The sequence below is a fragment of the Pinus tabuliformis genome, chromosome 7 (genome assembly GCF_031772625.1).
Source record: "Pinus tabuliformis cultivar Carrire ecotype Pingquan chromosome 7, CPIR1, whole genome shotgun sequence".
Classification (NCBI taxonomy): Eukaryota; Viridiplantae; Streptophyta; class Pinopsida; order Pinales; family Pinaceae; genus Pinus; species Pinus tabuliformis.
This window is the reverse complement of record NC_142293.1, coordinates 1427542701-1427563458: the sequence shown is the minus strand read 5'-3', so window position 1 is coordinate 1427563458 and position 20758 is coordinate 1427542701.

Genomic DNA, 20758 nt, shown 5'->3' with positions numbered 1-20758 from the left:
GCGCGATCAAAGGAAGAATTGGTTTATCGAAGGCACAATATGGAGTAAGGAAGGGAAAGGGTTTAAGGAGTTCCACTTTACACCTTCGAGGGAACATGGCACACTTCCAAAATAATGAAGGATTTCCTGTTCAAGACTTTAGCGTGAGCTCGTGCACTCTTTTCTTTAATGGGTTTGCTTTGAAACCAAATTTGTCTAAGTCTAGAATATAGGAAAAGGGGTGAACACAATGAGTTTAGCCATAAAATTAAGAGTGACACATACCAACTCATTAGAAAAATTATACAATCTCAAAGGATAGTAATTAAACATTAAAATGTCACTTTGCAAACATTCCCCAAGAACAACGAGTGAAGTATGTGCGATTGCGATCAAAAAGTGTCATTTTACAACAACAAAGGTGTTATGACTATGAAGTGAACTAAAGATGTTCTAATCATGCAACAACACTTGAGAACACTCAAGAACACTTGAAACATATAGGGATGACATGAAATGACACTTGATGACCAGAGCGACACTTGACACAACGATAAAGTAGGCTCCAAAATTTGAATGTAGTGAAATTTTGGAGGGTGTTGTAACAGCAACAACTGGTTGATATAAGAGAGGGGGTCCATTATTTTAGTATTGTAATTTATCCATAATGAAGAAAATAATTTAAGTGTGGGATTTGAGAGCATAACGAAGGAGGAGGAATTTTTTAGCAACCATTAAAGCCACAATATCAAAGGCAACTTCATTGCAAGTGCTCATTTTATTTGACTTTTCATTTTCATGACCAAAGAAAAGAGAGCAGAGCATAGGCCTCAACTTATAGCTAGGTTTTCTCTCATATAAAGTTCCTGTGATACATCTTGTGTTCATTTCTGTGAGGACAAGTTTGGTAACTCAAGAATAATGAATTACTATTAAGAAGTATCATTAATATATACATTAAGAGGGATACCATTGGAATTCATATTACAATGGCTCTTCATCTTCTTAATTTCATATTTACAATATTTTCCAATCCCAAAGGATTAGTTGTAGCATCCCACCCTAATTTGAAGGGGTGTTGGTAAGTCAAAAGCATCATTCTGAATCTTTAAAAAATTTCTCTTCCAAGCGCTTTGGTGGAGATTTTTGTAATCTGCTCATTGTGGAACAATTGTTGATTTTTGGTAGATTGGGAGGTACTCCAATCCTTAGGGTTTGGTGCTTGGAGGTTGCGCGCCACAAAAAATTTGTGGGCGTGAAACCCATGCCTATGGGATTTGCACCCAAGCATGTGGGTGTGGATTTGTGACGAGATTTCGACATGTGATGGATGAGGATGATAGTGCATGTTGAGACGAATATGACACATCGAAAATAATCTGATTATGAGTTTATAAATCGAGATATGAAATTTGAAATTTGTGTGTGACTTGGTTAAGGTTGGCCTAGTGATTGGAGGCCTTATGAAAACTATACAAGCCCTCTTGGACATTATGTTGGAGCCACACTTAAATTATAAATAAGAGGTGTGGAAGGAGCATTAGGATAGATCTATGGAGTAACACAAGTGAGAAAATTGATTTCTTTTGTATCTTTGTTTAGGTCATAGGTTAGGAGTAGCCAAATGAAGGAGGAGTAGGTTAGCCTTGGATATTTGGCATTACTATTTGGGTGTCAAGTCAACCTAGTAGCAGGGCCGCATAAGAGAGGAGTGTTTGATGGATTTTTGGGGTAGGTTATCTCTATTATGAAGGCCGTAGGAAATTGTCTCATTGCAGGAGGCTGAAGGGTTGATAAGACTATTGCAAGGGAGACACAAACCTTATCTGAAGTAGGGAGAAGGACTGAGTGAGTTGGAGAGGGATAAAAGGCCTAATATAAGGCTGATTTTCCCTAAGAATGCAATGCATGAGAAAAGGAGGATGAAATAAGGGAGTTACAGTAGTGGGGAGTTGTTCTCGGCTCATTTTGGCATGATAATTATTCCTTAAATAAGCCAAGAGGGCAACAGACCTATAGTGACTAGGCCACAATCCTGTAGTAGTTGTTTGGAGGGCTAAAAAAGCCTAAAAATGGGTGCATGAGTAGTCTTTTAGGGCAACGAGTTACGAGACTTGGAGAGGGGAGAAGGATGCAATGTTTTATGGTAGTTTTGGTCACATATGGTGAATTGATGTGGAATAAAGAGATTCCCTAACCAGTGACCATACTTCAGTCCATGAACTTTAGTTTAAAGGTATGCCATTTCTTTGTTGTTGCCTTCTGTTAGGTAAAGTGTTGACCATATTAGATGATAGATCTTGTAGCCTGTAGTATCAAAACGAGGAGGGCAGACTTGGAGGTTAGATACCCTAACCAGTGCTAGTTCTATAATGATTGTTCATTGGTGTATCAGACACTTGTTGGATGATTGTAGCAGCTAGAAAAAAGGCTTTCTTAGTAGGCAAATGCTACAATGGAAGCAAAAATCCCTAGGCAAGAGGGCAACAATAGAAGGAGTTGCAGATGGCCTCTTGGATGATGGTTTGATGGGTGTCCTATAAAAGGACAATTTGATGGTTTATGTTAGCAGCCAAGAGGAGGGTTTCCTAAGTGTAAGGATGCCCTAACTAGGCGTAGATGCTATAACAAGGGTTCATCACTCGTGGTCTGTTGGAGGGTAGCGTGAGAGTGAACCAAGTGTGGATTTGGGATTAGGGATTTATGGTATGCTGTAGGACAATGTGATAGTGCCCAAGTTGGAGCCCGGTGTGCACCATCTTCATGGACTTAGATGGTTTCTAGAGTGGAAGTTATTGAGCTCAAGCTTTGATGAGCCAAAGGAGTAGTTGAGAAGCCCTAGACTTGTGTGTAGAAAAGGAATTCTACAAAAAATGATGGGAAATACTCCTAGCCCGTGTTCATTGTGGGAGTTGGATATCTTGCAGTGATAGGTGGAAGCCCTCTGTGCCCTATGTTGGTATTCATTGGAGCAACGCTGGAAGACCATAGTGTGTTGAATTCCCCAAGTGGCTGAGGAGAAACAATGTGTAGATTGAGAGTTGTTCACAAGTGGAGTTTTGAACAACTCGAGAGGAGTATCAATGTGTTGTGCCCTTGATGGACTACGGCACAACTAGTGAGAAGATTAACAACCAAGTTTCAGTAGCCAGATGGACATGGATCTTTGAAAGAGATAGTGCTGCATATCGGCAGCCGAAGGACCGAGCAAGTACATGGTATGACCGAGTGGAGCTGTGAAGTTGACCACATCGACCAGATGGTCAGAGTATCTTTTTGAGGGTAGATTGGTTTTTGATGGATTGGCACCAAACCCTATTTTGTATTCTTGTATCAGTGGATGTATGAGGGTCATTATCCCATGTATGAGAGCCCTAAAATGTTATATTATTCAGTTGGATTAATATAACGAAGTTGGGTTGTTGTACATATTTATATAATATTTTGTAAAAAAAATTCTATATTGTGCACTAGTAGATTTACTTTTGTTTATATTCATTTGTGAAAAGTAGTTTCGTTGTGATTCTCAGTTTGGTAGCGTCAAAGATTTAAGACTCTATCCCAGTGATCTGTATATGAAACTTCTTGAGGATTAGTAAATTGCAAGTTAATGAAATGAGTTTTTAAGGTGATTGAGTTAAATTCTTTAACACATTTAAACATGGATTTAACTCATAAATTGCAGAAAATTGCAGAGAATAAAGCCATAATAGTAACCATAAAATTACAATTGATGAAGGAGTTCACCCCTCCTGGTCCAGGTTCCAATGCTTGACCTCTTTCATTATGCAAAAAAATGTTATTACAATGAGTTACACTGCTCAAATGGCTTTAAAACCTACACCAACAGCTTTATAGATATCAAAAACCCTATCAAGCTCTTTTTCTCCCAAAAAGACCAAAAAATGAGAAAATTATGAGCTTCCCAAGTTTTGTTGCTAGTCAACCTACAAATTCGCCAAGTCTAGCTAACATTCCTACAAATCCACCTTTTTCCGCTAACGAAGTGACAAATCAACGAATGACCGATGCAAATTGTGGGATCATTAATTTTCCTAATGACCCTTGTGCGTGCATCAATGGTCACATGACCCCCATGTGACTAGGGACTGGTGCGTAGGGTCTACGCCCCTCCAGCGCGCCCCGATTCCTGGCTCCATGGTTTCATGGCAAGTATTAAGTTGGGGGGGCCTGGGATAAGCCCTGGCTCCTGGTCCCACCCCTGGTCAGTGTGGGCGCGGTGACCGTGGCTGGGGCTAGCACTCGGCCCTTAACCCCATACCTCTGCCATATAACATCTAAATAAAGGTTTCACAGAGGGGCTTATTAAGAACCACCCCTTGGCCCAACCATAAGCCCCAATTATTGCAAGAGGGAGGTCAAGTGTTTCGACCTCGGGCTATGAGTTCGACCCTCCAGCCAATTTTGGTGGCCACCGAGGTGCCAAGTGGAAACTTCTGGTTGGGCCACATGGCAGGCTCCAGTTGGTCTGTCACCTCACCTTCAACCAATCATATGCAACCCAATCAATGCCTCAACTTGCCACGTGGTGAGATGCCATTGGTCCTTTTGAAGCCCAGTCATTTTCCAAATCAGCAGGTCTAGTCAACATGCCATGTCAGCAGTACGGACTACTAACTGGGCAACCTGCAAAATTTTTGCCAAAATTTCCATGTTTGAGAAATCGATCAGAACTCGTTTCTGGGAGCATACGACTTCTGTTTTTTGAGAAAAAATTGTGTCAAATTCATAATGACAAGATCATTTAGGTTTCACGCCAATCTGACAACTTTCATCTTTGAGCATATTTTTGATCCAACAGATCATCCAGACACCAAGATCGTGAAAAAACAACAATAATGGCGTAGGTGAATAGTCTTGGCCTCAACACGACGTTGAATCAAATGATACTTTGTATTGATATGCTTGGTTTGTTCACAGACCTTTGGATTCTTGGCCAATTTTATTACAAATTTATTGTTAATCAAAAGAGCAATAGAATGCACTTGTTTCTCTTGCAAATCTTCAAGAATTTTCCTGAGCCATACAATCTCCTTCGATGCTTTTGTAGCTACCACATATTTTTCCTCCATTGTGGAACCCGATGGAAATAATTGTTTGCATGACCTCCTGGAGACAACTCCTGATCCAAGATCCATAACATAACCCGAAGTAGATATCCATTTTATTGATCTCCATCAAAGTATGAATTAGATTATCCAATCAAGTTGAAAACATCCAACTTTGTATACTTGATTCCAAAGTCTTAAGTCCCCTTCAAGTACCTTAGAACTCTTTTTTGCAGCAAACCAATGACCCTCACAAGGTTTTTACATAAACTTGGAAAGGATTCCAATAACAAATGAAATGTTTGGTCTAGTAGTAGTGAGGTAGTTAAGACTTCCTACGAGTTGTTTGTACTTAGTTGCATCCTCAAATTCATTTCCTTCTTTGGATGTGAGCTTTAAATTTTGTTCCATTGGAGTGGTCAAATGATTGCATTCAACCATGCCAAATTTGTTCAACAAATCTCCAATGTACTTCTTTTGAGAGAGGAATATAAACTTTTGATGTTGGGTTACTTCAATACCCAAATAGTAGTGAACATATCCCAAATCTATCATCTCAAAACCTTTCCTCAATTCTTTATTTATGGATGCAATATAATTTTCATTGTTCCCTGTCATTAGTAGATCATCTACATACACCACAAGATATACAACAAATTTTCCAACTTTCTTGACAAATAAAGTTGCATCATCAAGATCATAGTGTTTGAAATTTAGTTTCAGAAGATGCTCAGTCAATTTCTCATACCAGGCTCGTGGTGCTTGTTTGAGGCCATACAAGGATTTGATAAGCTTACATACTTTGTGCTCTTGTCCCTTCACAACAAATCCTTCTGGTTGAGACATAAAAACATTTTTTGTAGATCTCCATTCAATAAGGAAGTTTTTACATCATTTTTATTGACATTCCATCCATTCTAAGTTGCTAAGGCAAAGAGAGTCTAAATTGTAGCCCATTTTGTAGTGGGGGGGAATTCTCTTGATATTCAACCCCTTCTTTCTGTGCAAAACCTTTTTCCACAAGCCTTTATATGTGCTTGTCAAGTGAGCCATCTGCTTTATACATTTTCTTGAAGACCCATTGTAGCCAATCAGTTTGATTCCAAATGGAAGGTCCATCAGCTTTTAGGTTCCATTCTTTACATAGCATCATACTCTTTTCAAATTGCTTCTTTCCATTCATCATGAGAAGTATATTCTTTAAAGGAAGTTGGTTCGAAATTGGTAGACAAATTAAATTCACAATCATAAGAAACATCCATATCTATAACTAAATCAAAATCATCTACATCATCTCCATTATGTCTAGTATAACTTCTCATTCATGTATTTCCAACCTCATTAGGATGAACACTATCAATTGTCTTAGTGAGCCATTTTGGAGGACTTTTCTGAGATCGTCGAGGTTATGCATTTGATTGAAATGGGGTTGAATCAAGATTTAGCCTTCCAATTCTCTCAATCACATCACTCAAAGTGTCTCCTTGATCAAGGATTGTAGCTTCATGAGAGGGAGATAGTGCTTTAGAAGGAGATTCCATAGATTAATCCAAGATAGGGATCCCCCCTTCAAGATGTGGAATCTCATTATCATATTCTTGAAAAGATTTTTTATTTTCTTAATTTGTCCAAGTGATCAAGTTTCCACTCAAAAACATTGTCAGTCTTGGAAGATTAAAGAAAAATAACATCTCTAGATAATATAAAATTCTTGTTTACTTCATCATCGAGATGATATGCTTTAGAGGTATCTGAGTACCCCAAGAAGATACACTTTTGACTCCTTGCACCAAGTTTGTTTATTTGTTCCTTAGGAATCAAGGCATAGTACAAGTAACCAAAATCCATGTGATGCCTCACCGAAGGAATGTGAACATACAACATTTCATATGGAGTTGGTTTTGAGAGTATTAGATGGAAATATGTTTTTAATATAAACTACACATAGAACTGCATGAGCCCAAATGATGAGCCCCAATATTGCAACAAGAATGTTGCAACTCCCAAGGATACCAACTTAAATTATCTACCGGGGTTCATACAAACTTAAGAGGTGTCAGTATTGTATGTGCAACAAATACCTTCCTCTTCCTAGTCTAACTCCCTTTGATGCAAGTGAAAGAAGGTAATGAAACAACTTCAAATGAGCAAAGATCTAGGTAGGCCGCTAATTCTACTTTTGCTAGAAAGTAAATGGTAGAAATGAAATCTATTCTATTTGAAAAAATGTAAAGCATAATGAAAAATAAGAAAATATAATCTATCTTGCTGGAAAGGAAATGGAATTAAAGGAAATCTATTCTATTTTGCAGGAAAGGAAAGTCCTAGATTACTCTTGCAAGAAGGAAATCACACTTTGCTTAAAGTAAATTGCGGAAATGAAATCTAGACTAATTGCAGAAATCAACATTCAAGAAGCAATAAATGTAAGAGATAAATGATGACCTAACCAAGCCTCAAATCAACCAAAGTGGCATCAAAGCATTCATAGGTTATAAATCTACTTCTATCATGAATTTGGAGTGAATTTGGGCAAGGAAGATCTCGAAAGCAAACTGCTACAATGATTGTTACAAGATGTTTGTTTTCTCAAGTTAACTTGCCAAATGCCCAAGAAAATCAAATTAAAATGAGATGGGATAAATTTTTTTATTAAGTAGGATGTCCTAGGACTCCAATCCAAGTGGAATCACTCAAAAATACCCTTGTTAACATGTGCTAAAAATTAGCAGAAAATTACTACTCTAAAAACTAGAAATTCTGGAATCAGTGAGCTAGTTAACCTACCAAATGCCTAACTAGATCAAGTGAAAATCATATGGGGTAATTTTTTTTATTAATAATAGTTTTATTAGGACTCAATTCAAGTGGAATAAACTCGAAGGAGCTTTGTTAACATGTGTTAAAATTGAACAAAAAATTACTACTAAAAACCAGATATTTCAGAGCAATGAACTAGTAAGCTAATCTAAGTACCCAAATTCCTAAGCTAATCAAGTGAAAATGTTGTGGGGTAAATATTTTGTATTAAGTTGGAATTTTTTAAGCTTCAATCCAAGTGGAATATACTCAAAATGAGCTCATTAACATGTGATGAAGTTTAGAATAAAATTACTACTATTTTGCTATAGGTTACTTCCAAAAATTCCATAATTGTGAACTAGTAAACCAATCCAAATAGCTCAATGATGAATATGAATTTGCAAAGTTGTTCTAAGGATGGATCATACTTATACATGTATAAATGACCTACAAAACCACTTATTTCAATCATTTAACCAATCTAACCTATAAAAAATGAAGCATGAATATTAAGTGTAGAAATAGGAAATGCAAGGGAACATAACATTCAAAGAAGATAAAGAAATTGTACAATAGGACTTTGAGGCTCTTGGGATGGAAAAACCTAAGGATACTCAGAGTACTATGAAGGAAAAACAAGCCTTAGAAGCTGAAAATGACACCAAGCTTCATTATTTGGATCAATCCAAGTACATCCCTGCCAGAAATGAAAGTAGAGTTTCTAAATGACGAGTTTTCTTCACAAGAAGACTGAGAAATACATGCAACTAGAGAAAAATTCGAACTATTACTTATAAAAATTGATGGGGAAGCATCCTCCTTGAAAGGAGGTAGATTTCCCCTCCAAAATACCTCAAAAAATGGACCTAATAACCAATAGTAGGAATCTTTATTAAATGGCAGGGAGCACATTCCTAGATTTTCTCAATCACTAGAGCTCTATAATATATTCAATGATTTCATAATATATTTTTCATTTATTATCCAATCTTGGTCCATAATGTAGTAGGTAACAAGTCCCAATATTATCTCATTCATAATTTACTCAATATTCTGCAAAAATAAATAATATTAGACATATAATATGCAATTATCTCTAAACCTTCTTAATGAACACATTATAGCTCAAAATGTCATCAAATGCAAAGAGAGAGGTTAAATATGTTGAAGGATGGTCATATGTGCCTTAATTTGTATCTAATTTGGAGGTGCATCACTAGAACATCAACTTTATATTTTTGAAAACATCATTGAACGTACCACATTTAATAGTCATGTTCATTCTTTCAGCTACACCATTATGTTGAGCATTATAAGGCACAATTATTTGATGTGGAATCCCATGTTGGCGAGGATAGTTTTCAAATGAATTTGAAGTATATTCTTTTTCATTATCAGTATGAAAAGAGCCAATATAAGACTGTGTATTGTTTTCAATCCATGCATGAAAGTTTTTGAAATTTTCAAAAGCTTCATATTTGTTCTTCAACATATATAACCAAAAAATTCTAGTATAGTCATCAATAAAATTCATCATATATTTATTTCCATTTGCAGAAGGAATAGGAATAGGGCCACACAAGTCAAAATGAATCAATTCAAGCTTTCTACATACTCTATTAAGAGAATCATGAAACAAATGTTTGTTATGTTTTCCTAAGATATAAGCATCACATTGCTTTAGTTTCCTAGGAATAGTTGGCAAACCAATATCATTTCTCTTCAATAAGCAAAGATTATCATAGTTCAGATGTCCAAATCTAGCATGCCATAAGAGATTAGATGGTAGTTTACCTTCACATATTGGGAATTGTATGCATAGCTTTGTGCACAAGGAGAGGTTCCTTGCAGCTTCAAGAGTCTTTATTCTTCTATCCTTGTCATGACAAGTGAGTTGTCTGATGCTTTTTTCACCTAGAATTGGCCATCAAACATGTGAATGGAGTGTCCTTGCTGGTGGATGTGAGCCAAGGATCAAAAGAATCTATGTAACCCTAAGAGGTAGAGAACATCATGCAGAAGAAAGTAAGGGAGGCCAAGCACTTTGAGCCTGATGGTGCCAAGTCCAAAAGGCTTGAGTTTTGAGTTATCTACAAAGTAGATTGCTCCATCTACATTATCATTGAATTCTTCAAAGAAGTCCTTCGAAAAGGTCATGCGGTAGGTTTCTCCTGAATCAAGAAACCATGCATCTTTCCATGAAGCAAGTGAAGCATTAAATAAAACTTATCATCCACGGATAATTGGACAAATAGAGAGGGTATATACAATTCTAGAGGACATGTTGAGAATGTATGTTATGCACCAAAAAAGGAGGTGGGAGGAGTATCTTCCACTGGTTGCATTTGCTTACAACAATGGGTATCAAGAGTCACTAATGATGAGTCTATTTGAGGCACTTTATGGGCAGAGTTGTAACACTCTCATCAGCTGGAGTGATCTAATGAACATGTATGGATTGGACCGAACAACTTGGAAAATATGGAACAGGAAATGCAAGTTATCAAGAAGAATATAAGGGAAACCAGGATAGACCAAAGAGTTATGCATACCAACATAGGGAATTTGAGTTTTAGGTTGGGGAACATGTGTACTTATGCATCAATCCCAAGAAGACCTCCTTGAGGATTGGAGCATGTGCGAAGTTGGAACCTTGATATTGCAGGCCTTTTGAGATCGTCGAGGGGATTAGACTAGTGGCCTACAAACTTGCACTACCTCTAACAGTGAAAGTCCATGATGTTTTCCATGTTTCATTTCTTAAAAGATATGTGAAATATGTTGATCGTGTGGTTGATTTGTCTATATTGCAAGTGGAACTAGAAGGAGAATTCTAGATGGAGCCTCAGTGAATTTTGCAACATAAACAAATCATGCTCTGAAACCGAGCAATCGAGCAAGTTAAAGTGCAGTGGAAGCACTTTGGGCCCAATGAAGCTACATGGGAGATGGTTGATCAGATGTGGGCTATGTATCATTCATTGTTTCTTGATTGAGGCAAAGGAGTTTTGGTATACGTATATATTTATGTATGGTTGTTATTGTAAATACTACAACGAGTTGGGTTATTGTTGAGATTGCAACAAGATGATGGAGCTTAGTGAAAAGAGTCGCCTTCACTAAGTGGGCCCGCAGGCAAATTATGGCGCAAGTTCTATTTTTTATCCCAGCAGGGATGATCACAGTGTGGGTGACCACAGTATGAGTGATCACAGTGTGGGTGACCACAGTATGAGTGATCACAGTGTGGGTGACCACAGTGTGCGTGACCACAGTGTGAGTGATAACAGTGTGAGTGATCAAAGTCTATTTTTAGACTGGCTGTCAAAAATAGAAAAGTCAAATATTATTGTCTCATAATAATATTTGGACTATAAACTTGATCTTATTCTCTTGGAGCACTTCAGGATGAGCTACAGATGTGGTACATGCAGATCCCAGAAGGAAATACGTGGTTACCTATGGGATGACTAATATTTGCATGCAGGACTTCAGTTAGAACTCAAGTGAGTTGAGTTTAGTGGACTGGAGGTGCAGTTGATGGAGTTGTGTTCAGTTTAGCTTTGTTAAACTGGTTGTATTTAGACTAACTGGCAAATAGACTAGAGATGAGTTAGGTGAATTAGTTATTAATTAATTCACAAGTTATTTACTCATAATGCAACTATAGAATACATCAGTTAACTCAGTTGCATGTCAGTGCATGTTCAGCTCAACAGGGACAAGTGTTAGAGAATCAGATTGCTATCAGTTGTGACTATAGTTGTGCATCAGATCTTGCACAATCAAGGGATTGAGTATGCCAATGAGTTTGCTCATGTATTTTCCCAGTTTGTAGCCTCTGTTCACATCCAACAGAGTGTGAGTGATTCTTTGGAGGTGAAATACGAGTTTGGTAAACCATTCTCATCAATTCTTGAGCAGGTATTGAGCAGTGGAGGCAGGCAGGCAGTGGAATAGATTTGGAGATCAAATCTTAGCTGTATTGTGTGTAACAGGTGGAGCTAGTACTGGATTGCTTGTGATAAGCATTGTACTTTGTAATGTTACATGGTCTCAATCATTAATATACAGATAGTTGGGGTTTTTAGCGATATGCTTTCCCCGGGTTACATACTGTGTTAATGTGTGAATGCTCTTGATGTTTTATTGTTATTGATGCTGCTATATTGATGATAAACATAGAGGAGCTTATGTATTGTGTATGTATTCCACAATAGTACATGATCAGGATAATCTCTGTTGAATATGTGTTAAATTATTCAAAACTTCTACATGGTATCGGAGCTGTTGATCATCAGATCTACTATTCAGGAAGTGTTTACATTCTATTTCTTCAGGCAGAGTCTGTAATTGGGCCAGGTAGCCTCTGGATTCATCCTTCCTTTGGAAGGTGAGATATCTAGTGAATGCTCATACATTCAATCTCTATACAAGAAATATTGTGTTCTCACGAATCTTAGATCTGAGGCGGTTGAGTTGGTTGCTGGTGGAATTCGAATTTGCAGCAGTGTTTTCTTGGTGACAATGCAACAATGTCTTTCAACGGATTGCGATTGGAGTATGCTCTTGAGGGCAGCTCAAACTATATTGCATGGAACGACAGGATGGAGGCAGTATTGGATGATAACGGGCTGAAGGAGTTCATAGATACGGATATCCCAAAGCCTACTGATGCTGCTGAGGCAGAAGTTTGGCAAAAGAAGACCGCAAAATGTCAAAGGATTCTGTTGGAGGGCGTGAAGGATCACATTGTGTCCAGCCTCCATGGAAAGGCTACTCCATATTTGATGTGGAAATCATTAACAGAATTATTCCAAAGCAAGAGCGATCAGAGGAAGCTGGCGCTCAAAGATAAACTCAGAAACATCAAATGCGAGAAGGGTGACAGTATTCCCAAGTATCTCATGAAGTTCACTCAGTGTCAAGATGAGCTGGGAAGTGTGGGGGTTACTGTCGATGATGAGGACTTGGTGATATTGGCTCTCCTTGGTCTTCCGAAGAGTTGGCATTCCTATCAGGACTCTGTTAATGGTCGGGAGAAATTGCCAGGATGGGAAAGACTATGGTCAAATCTTGTGCAGGAGGAGATCACGGGGAGTACCAGGGACGGATCTTTGTCAAAGGGAGCTGATGAAGAGAATTGTGCTTTGTCTGGCAAAGCAAAGAAAGGGAAGAGCAAGAAAGCTTCTCAGTCTGGTGCGGAAGGCAAGAAGCAGGATATATCCAAGGTGAAGTGTTTTCACTATCACCAGCATGGACACTATGCCACTAAATGTCCACAAAAGAAGAAGAACAAGCAGGCTTCTGGATCTTCAGCAGGAGAGGCTCTAGCCTCACAGTTTGAGCTTGATTTTTCATTGATCGCATGCTTGGTTTCAAGTGCGATGGGATCAGTGCGGTTCTTGGACAGTGGTGCGTCTTTTCACATGATGGGAGATAGAGATTTTTTCTCTGATCTGGAGGGCAGAGATCTTGGAGTGCACATCGAGATGGGCGATGATGGTAGATACAGTGCGACCGGTATCAGTACCATTTCCTTTGAGAGGGAGTCTGGTAAACCCTTCATATTGAAGGAAGTCATGCATGTTCCAGGATTGAAGAAGAATCTTATCTCAGTGGCGATGTTAGAAGACAAGGGGTATGATGTTGTTTTAAGCGAGGGAAAGGCTTTCCTGCGTAGCAAGACAACTGGTGAGACCCAGAAGATAGGGGTTTGAGTGAGTAACCTTTATCAGTTGCATGTAGATGGATGCGCAGCAATGGCGAGCAAGGCAGAAGGATTAGTGAGCCGGGATGATGGTGAGTTGTGGCACAGGAGATTGGGTCACCTTCACCATGGAGCCTTGAAGATACTGCAACAGATCACTACAGAGCTTCCTAAAGGCACACTTGCGCAGTCAGATCAGTGCAAGGGGTGTACTTTGGGGAAGTTTGTGAAAGCCACCTTCCACGAGAAGGATATTTGCACCACGATGATCCTTGAGAGAATTCACACAGACGTGTGTGGACCTTTCTCAGTTGCTTCGACAGCAAAACACAGGTATTATGTGATTTTTGTTGATGATTTCTCTCGTAAGTGTTGGATCTTCTTCATGCAGAAGAAGAGCGAGACATATTCAAAGTTCTGTGAATTCAAAGCACTGGTCAAGAAGGAGTCGGGGAAGAAGGTGAAGACTCTTAGGAGTGATAATGATGGTGAATACATCTCGGATGAGTTCAAGGATTTCTACAAGGCAAAAGGGATTCGAAGAGAGCTCATAGCTCCCCATAACCCACAGCAGAACGGGGTAGCTGAGCGGAAGAACAGAACGATTGTGGGTGTTGCATGGGCAATGTTGCATGATCAGGGCCTACTCCTTCACTTGTGGGTGGAAGCATGCAATACAACAGTTTATGTGTAGAACCGTTGTCCTCATAGGATACTTGGCATGAGTACACCCGAGGAGGCTTATTCTAGTAAGAAGCCTGATCTTTCTCATTTGAGGATTTTTGGTGCTAACGTTTACATGCATGTGACGAAGGATGCCAGGAAGAAGTTGGAGCCGACCGCAGAGGTTGGGATAGTTGTGGGGTACACTGATACGCCCCACAACTATCGTGTGTATTTTCCATATAGTGGTAAAACTGTCGTGCGACGGGATATAAAATTTCAGGAGGAGAAAGCCATGAAGTGTTCGCTTGAGAGGGAGCTACACTTGCATGCAGATGAGGAGCTATTAGTTCCTAAGGATGAGCTTCAGGACGTGGATCAACCACAGGACGAGGTTCATGGAGTGGAAGAGACCACTCATGCAACGCCAACCATCAGAGGGCAAAAGCGCTTGACAGAAGCTGAGCGACTGGCTGAAGATGCAGAGAAAGTTGTAGGACCACCTACAACCCAACACAGGCAGAGACAGTCACCTGATCGGTACACTGGATACATGGCTCTTATGAGCAAGTGTGTTGTGACTGAGCCATCCTCTTTCAAGGAAGTTGTGGAGGATCCTGCATGGGTAGACGCCATGGTGGAAGAGTATGATTCTATTGTCAGAAACAGTGCATGGGAGATTGTTCCTAGACCGGAAGGGAAATCAGTGGTGGGTTCGAGATGGATCTACAAAGTTAAGTAGGCAGCTGACAGGAGTGTGGAGAAGTACAAGGCAAGATTTGTTGCCCGAGGCTTTTCACAGATAGAGGGGATCGATTATGAGGAGACCTTTGCACCTGTCGCAAGGTATTCTTCCATACGGACGATTCTTGCTCTCTCAACGCAGATGGGATGGCACATTCATCAGATGGATGTGAAGACTGCATTCCTCAACGGAGTCATTGAGGAGGAGGAGCACATTGAGCAACCCGAAGGCTTTGAGGTCTTCAGTAGCGAGTCGCATGTGTGCAGGCTCAAGAGAGCGCTGTATGGGTTGAAGCAAGCACCACGTGCTTAGTACACATGGATAGACAGTTATTTCACAGGACTTGGATTCTCCAAGAGCGAGGCGGATCCCAACCTATACCAGATTGTGGTGGAGGGTAAGTTGCTTATCATTGTATTGTATGTTGATGATTTGATTCTAATGGGTGACGAGCTGTTGATACTGTCATGCAAGAAGGATCTTGCTACAGAGTTTGAGATGAAGGACTTGGACCTCCTTCACTATTTCCTAGGATTGAAAATATGGCAGCACAGTGGTGGACTGTTTGTTTCTCAGGGAAAGTATGCTCGGGAGATACTGGAGAAGTTCAACATGCATGGCTGCAAGCCTGTTGATACTCCTCTTCCTGGAGGTTGGAGGAAGGAGGATGCCACATCGGGAGAAGAAGTGGATGCCACTGTTTATCGACAGTTGGTGGGGTCGCTGATGTATTTGGTCAATACACGACCCGATATATGCTATGCAATTAACCAGCTTTCACAAGCTATGGTTAAGACTACCAAGCTCTTCTGGAAGGCGGGCAAGCATGTATTGTGCTACTTGAGAGGCACATCGGGATATGGTTTATGGTACAGATAGGAGGATGAGGTGAAGCTATGTGGCTTCACGGATGCAGATTGGGCAGGGAGCCCAACGGACAGAAAGAGAACATCAGGAGGGGTCTTCAGTATTGGATCGACAACAGTTTCTTGGTACAACAGGAAGCAGAGATCCGTGGCACTCAATTCAGCAGAGGCCAAGTATATGGCAGCGAGTTTGGCTGCATGCGAGGCTATATGGATGAGGAAAATCCTAGTTGGTTTGTTCGGTTCTCATTTGGATCCTACTGTGATTTACTGTGATAACCAGAGTTGCATTAAACTCTCAGCTAATCCTATATTTCATGATAGATCTAAGAATATTGACATCAGATACCATCATATCAGATATTGTGTGTAGCGGAGGATCATATTTCTTTCATACATTCCAACGGAGGATCAGGATGTTGATATTCTGACGAAGGCTCTCTCCAGGAGCAAATTAGAGTACCATCGAGGCAGGATAGGGGTTGCTGATAATCCATATCTTGTCGAGAGGGAGTGTTGAGATTGCAACAAGATGATGGAGCTTAGTGAAAAGAGTCGCCTTCACTAAGTGGGCCCGTAGGCAAATTATGGCGCAAGTTCTATTTTTGATCCCAGCAGGGATGATCACAATGTGGGTGACCAGAGTATGAGTGATCACAGTGTGGGTGACCACAGTATGAGTGATCACAGTGTGGGTGACCACAGTATGAGTGATCACAGTGTGGGTGACCATAGTGTGGGTGACCACAGTGTGAGTGATCACAGTGTGAGTGATCAAAGTCTATTTTTAGACTGGCTGTCAAAAATAGAAAAGTCAAATATTATTGTCTCATAATAATATTTGGACTATAAACTTGATCTTATTCTCTTGGAGCACTTCAGGATGAGCTACAGATGTGGTACATGCAGATCCCAGAAGGAAATACGTGGTTACCTATGGGATGACTAATATTTGCATGCAGGACTTCAGTTAGAACTCAAGTGAGTTGAGTTTAGTGGACTGGAGGTGCAGTTGATGGAGTTGTGTTCAGTTTAGCTTTGTTAAACTGGTTGTATTTAGTCTAACTGGCAAATAGACTAGAGATGAGTTGGGTGAATTGGTTATTAATTAATTCACAAGTTATTTACTCATAATGCAACTATAGAATACATCAGTTAACTCAGTTGCATCTCAGTGCATGTTCAGTTCAACAGGGACAGGTGTTAGAGAATCAGATTGCTATCAGTTGTGACTATAGTTGTGCATCAGATCTTGCACAATCAAGGGATTGAGTATGCCAATGAGTTTGCTCATGTATTTGCCCAGTTTGTAGCCTGTGCTCACGTCCAACAGAGTGTGAGTGATTCTTTGGAGGTGAAATACGAGTTTGGTAAACCATTCTCATCAATTCTTGAGCAGTGGAGGCAGGCAAGTAGTGGAATAGATTTGGAGATCAGATCTTAGTTGTATTGTGTGTAACAGGTGGAGCTGGTACTGGATTGCTTGTGATAAGCATTGTACTTTGTAATGTTACATGGTCTCAATCATTAATATACAGATAGTTGGGGTTTTTAGCGAGATGCTTTCCCCGGGTTACATATTGTGTTAATGTGTGAATGCTCTTGATGTTTTATTGTTATTGATGCTGCTATATTGATGATCAACGTAGAGGAGCTTATGTATTGTGTATGTATTCCGCAATAGTACATGATCAGGATAATCTATGTTGAATATGTGTTAAATTATTCAAAATTTCTACAGTTATAAATCTCCCATAAGTAGTATGGTTGTTATGTTGTCATGTTGTCATGTGGGTTTTATTTTCAGCAGGTTGTTCATTGTAAATACTGCATCCAACTAAGTTATAAAGCTCCATGGGCAAATGTTTTTGTTTACAACTTTATTGTTGGTTGTAGTTGTCATAAAACACTGAGGATGGTGTTCCCCTAAGGGGAGTGGTTTGTAATAGCCTTGGGTTAAAATTTCACCCACCCATGTGTCATATCTTAAGGATGAGAAAGCCAAAGTTCATGGAGTTGTCAATGGATTACCATTAACATTCAACTATCAGATTCAGCATGATGAGCTTTTGTCGCTAGGAAATGTTATAGGAAAGTTGAAGTAATGTTATGAGAAATCGAAGCGTAAGATTGAATCTAAGCAAGGATGGAAAGGGAATGACAAGATTAAAGTTAAATGGACACCGAAGCGAGCAACACCTTGGGATGCAGGTGAGAAAGAGAATGATGTTCCTTACAAGAAGTTTAATGTAATTGAGAAGGGACATGGGTCTTATCCTAGAGAGCAAAAAAACATATGTAATGGTAGGAGACAATTATAGTGTTGGATATGTGGCAAGGAGCATCTCAAGAAGGATTTTTCATCGTATCAGGGTGGTAGGCCTTAGATCTATAGTGCTCAGGAGGCACAAACAGTTGGGGATGTTGGACAGAGCATTCCACAGATCTATATATCATTGCATAACATGCAGACAGATCACAGGGCATCTATTATCAAGATGGATGGTAAGGTTTGTGATCAAGTTGTTTCTATTTTGATTGAACCTGGATCTAATTATAGTTATGTTAACCCTGAACTGATGGATGAGTGTGTTTTGGGAAAACAAGTGCATGCAAAGTCTTGGTTAGTGCAGTTGGCTACATGTACTAAGAAAAAAGTTCATCATTGGGTAAAATCTTGTGCATTTGTTACACTAAAAAATGTCACCTTGACTACTTACAGTTAGTATGGCTCAAATCAACAGTCATGCTACCCTCTTAGGCAAGTCTCATGCCTCTGTTATCCATCTCAAACTCAAAGAAGAGAGAAAGTCTTGTAAAAACTATGTTTATCTCTGGGGTCGCAGGTTCTCTCTAGCCTTACCTGCGGGGACGCTGACCATGTTCACAAAATCTGCGTCCATGGACGCTCTGTATGTTAAGGGACAGGTGCGTCCCTCTGTAAAAGGAAAAATGCGCGAGTTTTATCTTGAAAAAGTTACTTGTGGTTACTTCTAGAACATTCTAGAGGTCGGTTTGATGAAATGGATGCGCCTCCAGTTGGTTCATGTATCTCTATTAAGGGGGAACTTATCCCATCAATAAGGGAGCTATCCCACCCAAAGAGGGGGATGATCCCATTGATAGTGGACCTGAATAACCTCTTTACAGCACTATAAATAAAGGCATTGAGCCAGAAGGAGAGGAGGTTGGAGCTATACATTTTCTTTGGGTAAATGCTGCAGGATTTAGGTCTTCCATTAGAGCCTTTGTGAGGAGAGATTGTCTTCACTTGATTCTACTTGGGAGAGGGTGAGCTTTGTCAAAGTAGAGGAAAACCCTTGATGGACCCTGGGAGGAACTTGCACAACACCAAGGCCAGGTTGTAAGAGTTTCTTTGTTTCGTTATTAATACAAACTGGTTTATTTTTCTCAATAGCTTGTGTTAATGAGTTATTTCATGTGTTCCTTGGTCTGCATGTTGAATATATGTTTTATTATATGAAATGCAAGTGTTTGGTAATTGTTTGATTGTTTGTGGTTGCAGGAATTGACTTGAAGGAGGAGCTCATCCGGATCGTCAAGAACGGACTTCAACAACAGCGTTTTGGAATAAGGTAAGCCTAAACACTTGTAATTTTCATGTTGTAAAAGGTGTATTTAGAGAAAGATCACTCCATTTTGTCTTGTTTGTCATTAGAATGTCTTAGACTTCTAGGAAGGTCAGTCGTGTCCGCACCCTTGACAAATTCCGTGTGACAAATTGGCGACTCCGCTGGGGAATCCATTAATGAGAGAGTCTTTTCCTTTATATGAACTTTGCTTTGAGAAAATCATTTTTATTTTCTGGTTTTTGACTGTGAGAATTAGTATTTGGGTGGCTTAGCTTTAGATTTAGTTAGATTTGGTTTTTCTTCATTTTTCCAGAAGGACGCACCCTCTGAGTACTGCACAGTGCGTCTTTGGACGCGCTGTTTCCGTCTGCACAGAGCGGGGCCGCACCTGTGACAACGGGTTGCCTGCGTCTTCCTGTAAAACTTAAGAAAATTCCATTTTTGCTTTAAATTGCTTTTAGATTTTGTTTTTCCTTAGTGTTTTCTGCCCAGATCCTTTAGTACCCTGTCAAGAATTTTCACCTGAACTTGTTTTGTGAGCTTTGAGTGTTTTAGTGGTTTTCAACGAAGTTTAGACCTAGGGTTTGATTTTTGGAAAGGCTTTGTAGTGACTTTGATAGTAGAAAGTTGTCCAGCCTTAGATCTCTCTGGTTAGTCAACCTTCTTAGAAGTCGGGCCTGTCGTAAAGTCTCCTTTTGTGAGCAACTTGCCATTTGAGTTGTTTTGGGTCAAATTTCGATTTGCTTGTTTATAAAGTATTGATTTCCATTTTACAAAAAGAACAAAAAGATTAGAATTTTGTTTTGACTAGTTTTTGATTCTGCAATAAGCTAGTCCTTGATTTGATTGTGATCAAGTAAAACACCTTAGAAATAATCATTGTTAGTTTTGGCCTCGTTAAGATTGCTTAGAGTAAATTTGCCCTTAGTTTGCTTATGAGTGCATTTTCATAGATTTTAAGAGTTGTTAAGATTGATTTTTGGTTATATTAGATTTATTTGCTTTATTAAAAGAAAAATACAAAAACATCTTCTTAAAAAGTCTTGTTTCAAGTAGCTTTTTGTTTTCGAAAGAAGAAAAGAGTTTTTTCGTGCATGTAAAGAGAGGTTATGTTTTTATGCTTGGAAAAGACAAACGAATTGTTTCTTTGATTGTCTTCAATTAAGAAGTTGCTTTTATAAAGATTGCATTCTCTCAACTTTTTAGTTAAGCAATTCATCGAAAAAGTAAAGTAGTGGATAAATCATTCTAGGTGCATTTTGTAGTGGTTTCGAGTCGAGTCAACACACCACTGGTTTCACTTCCATCACCTTTTGACTTAAGAAACAACC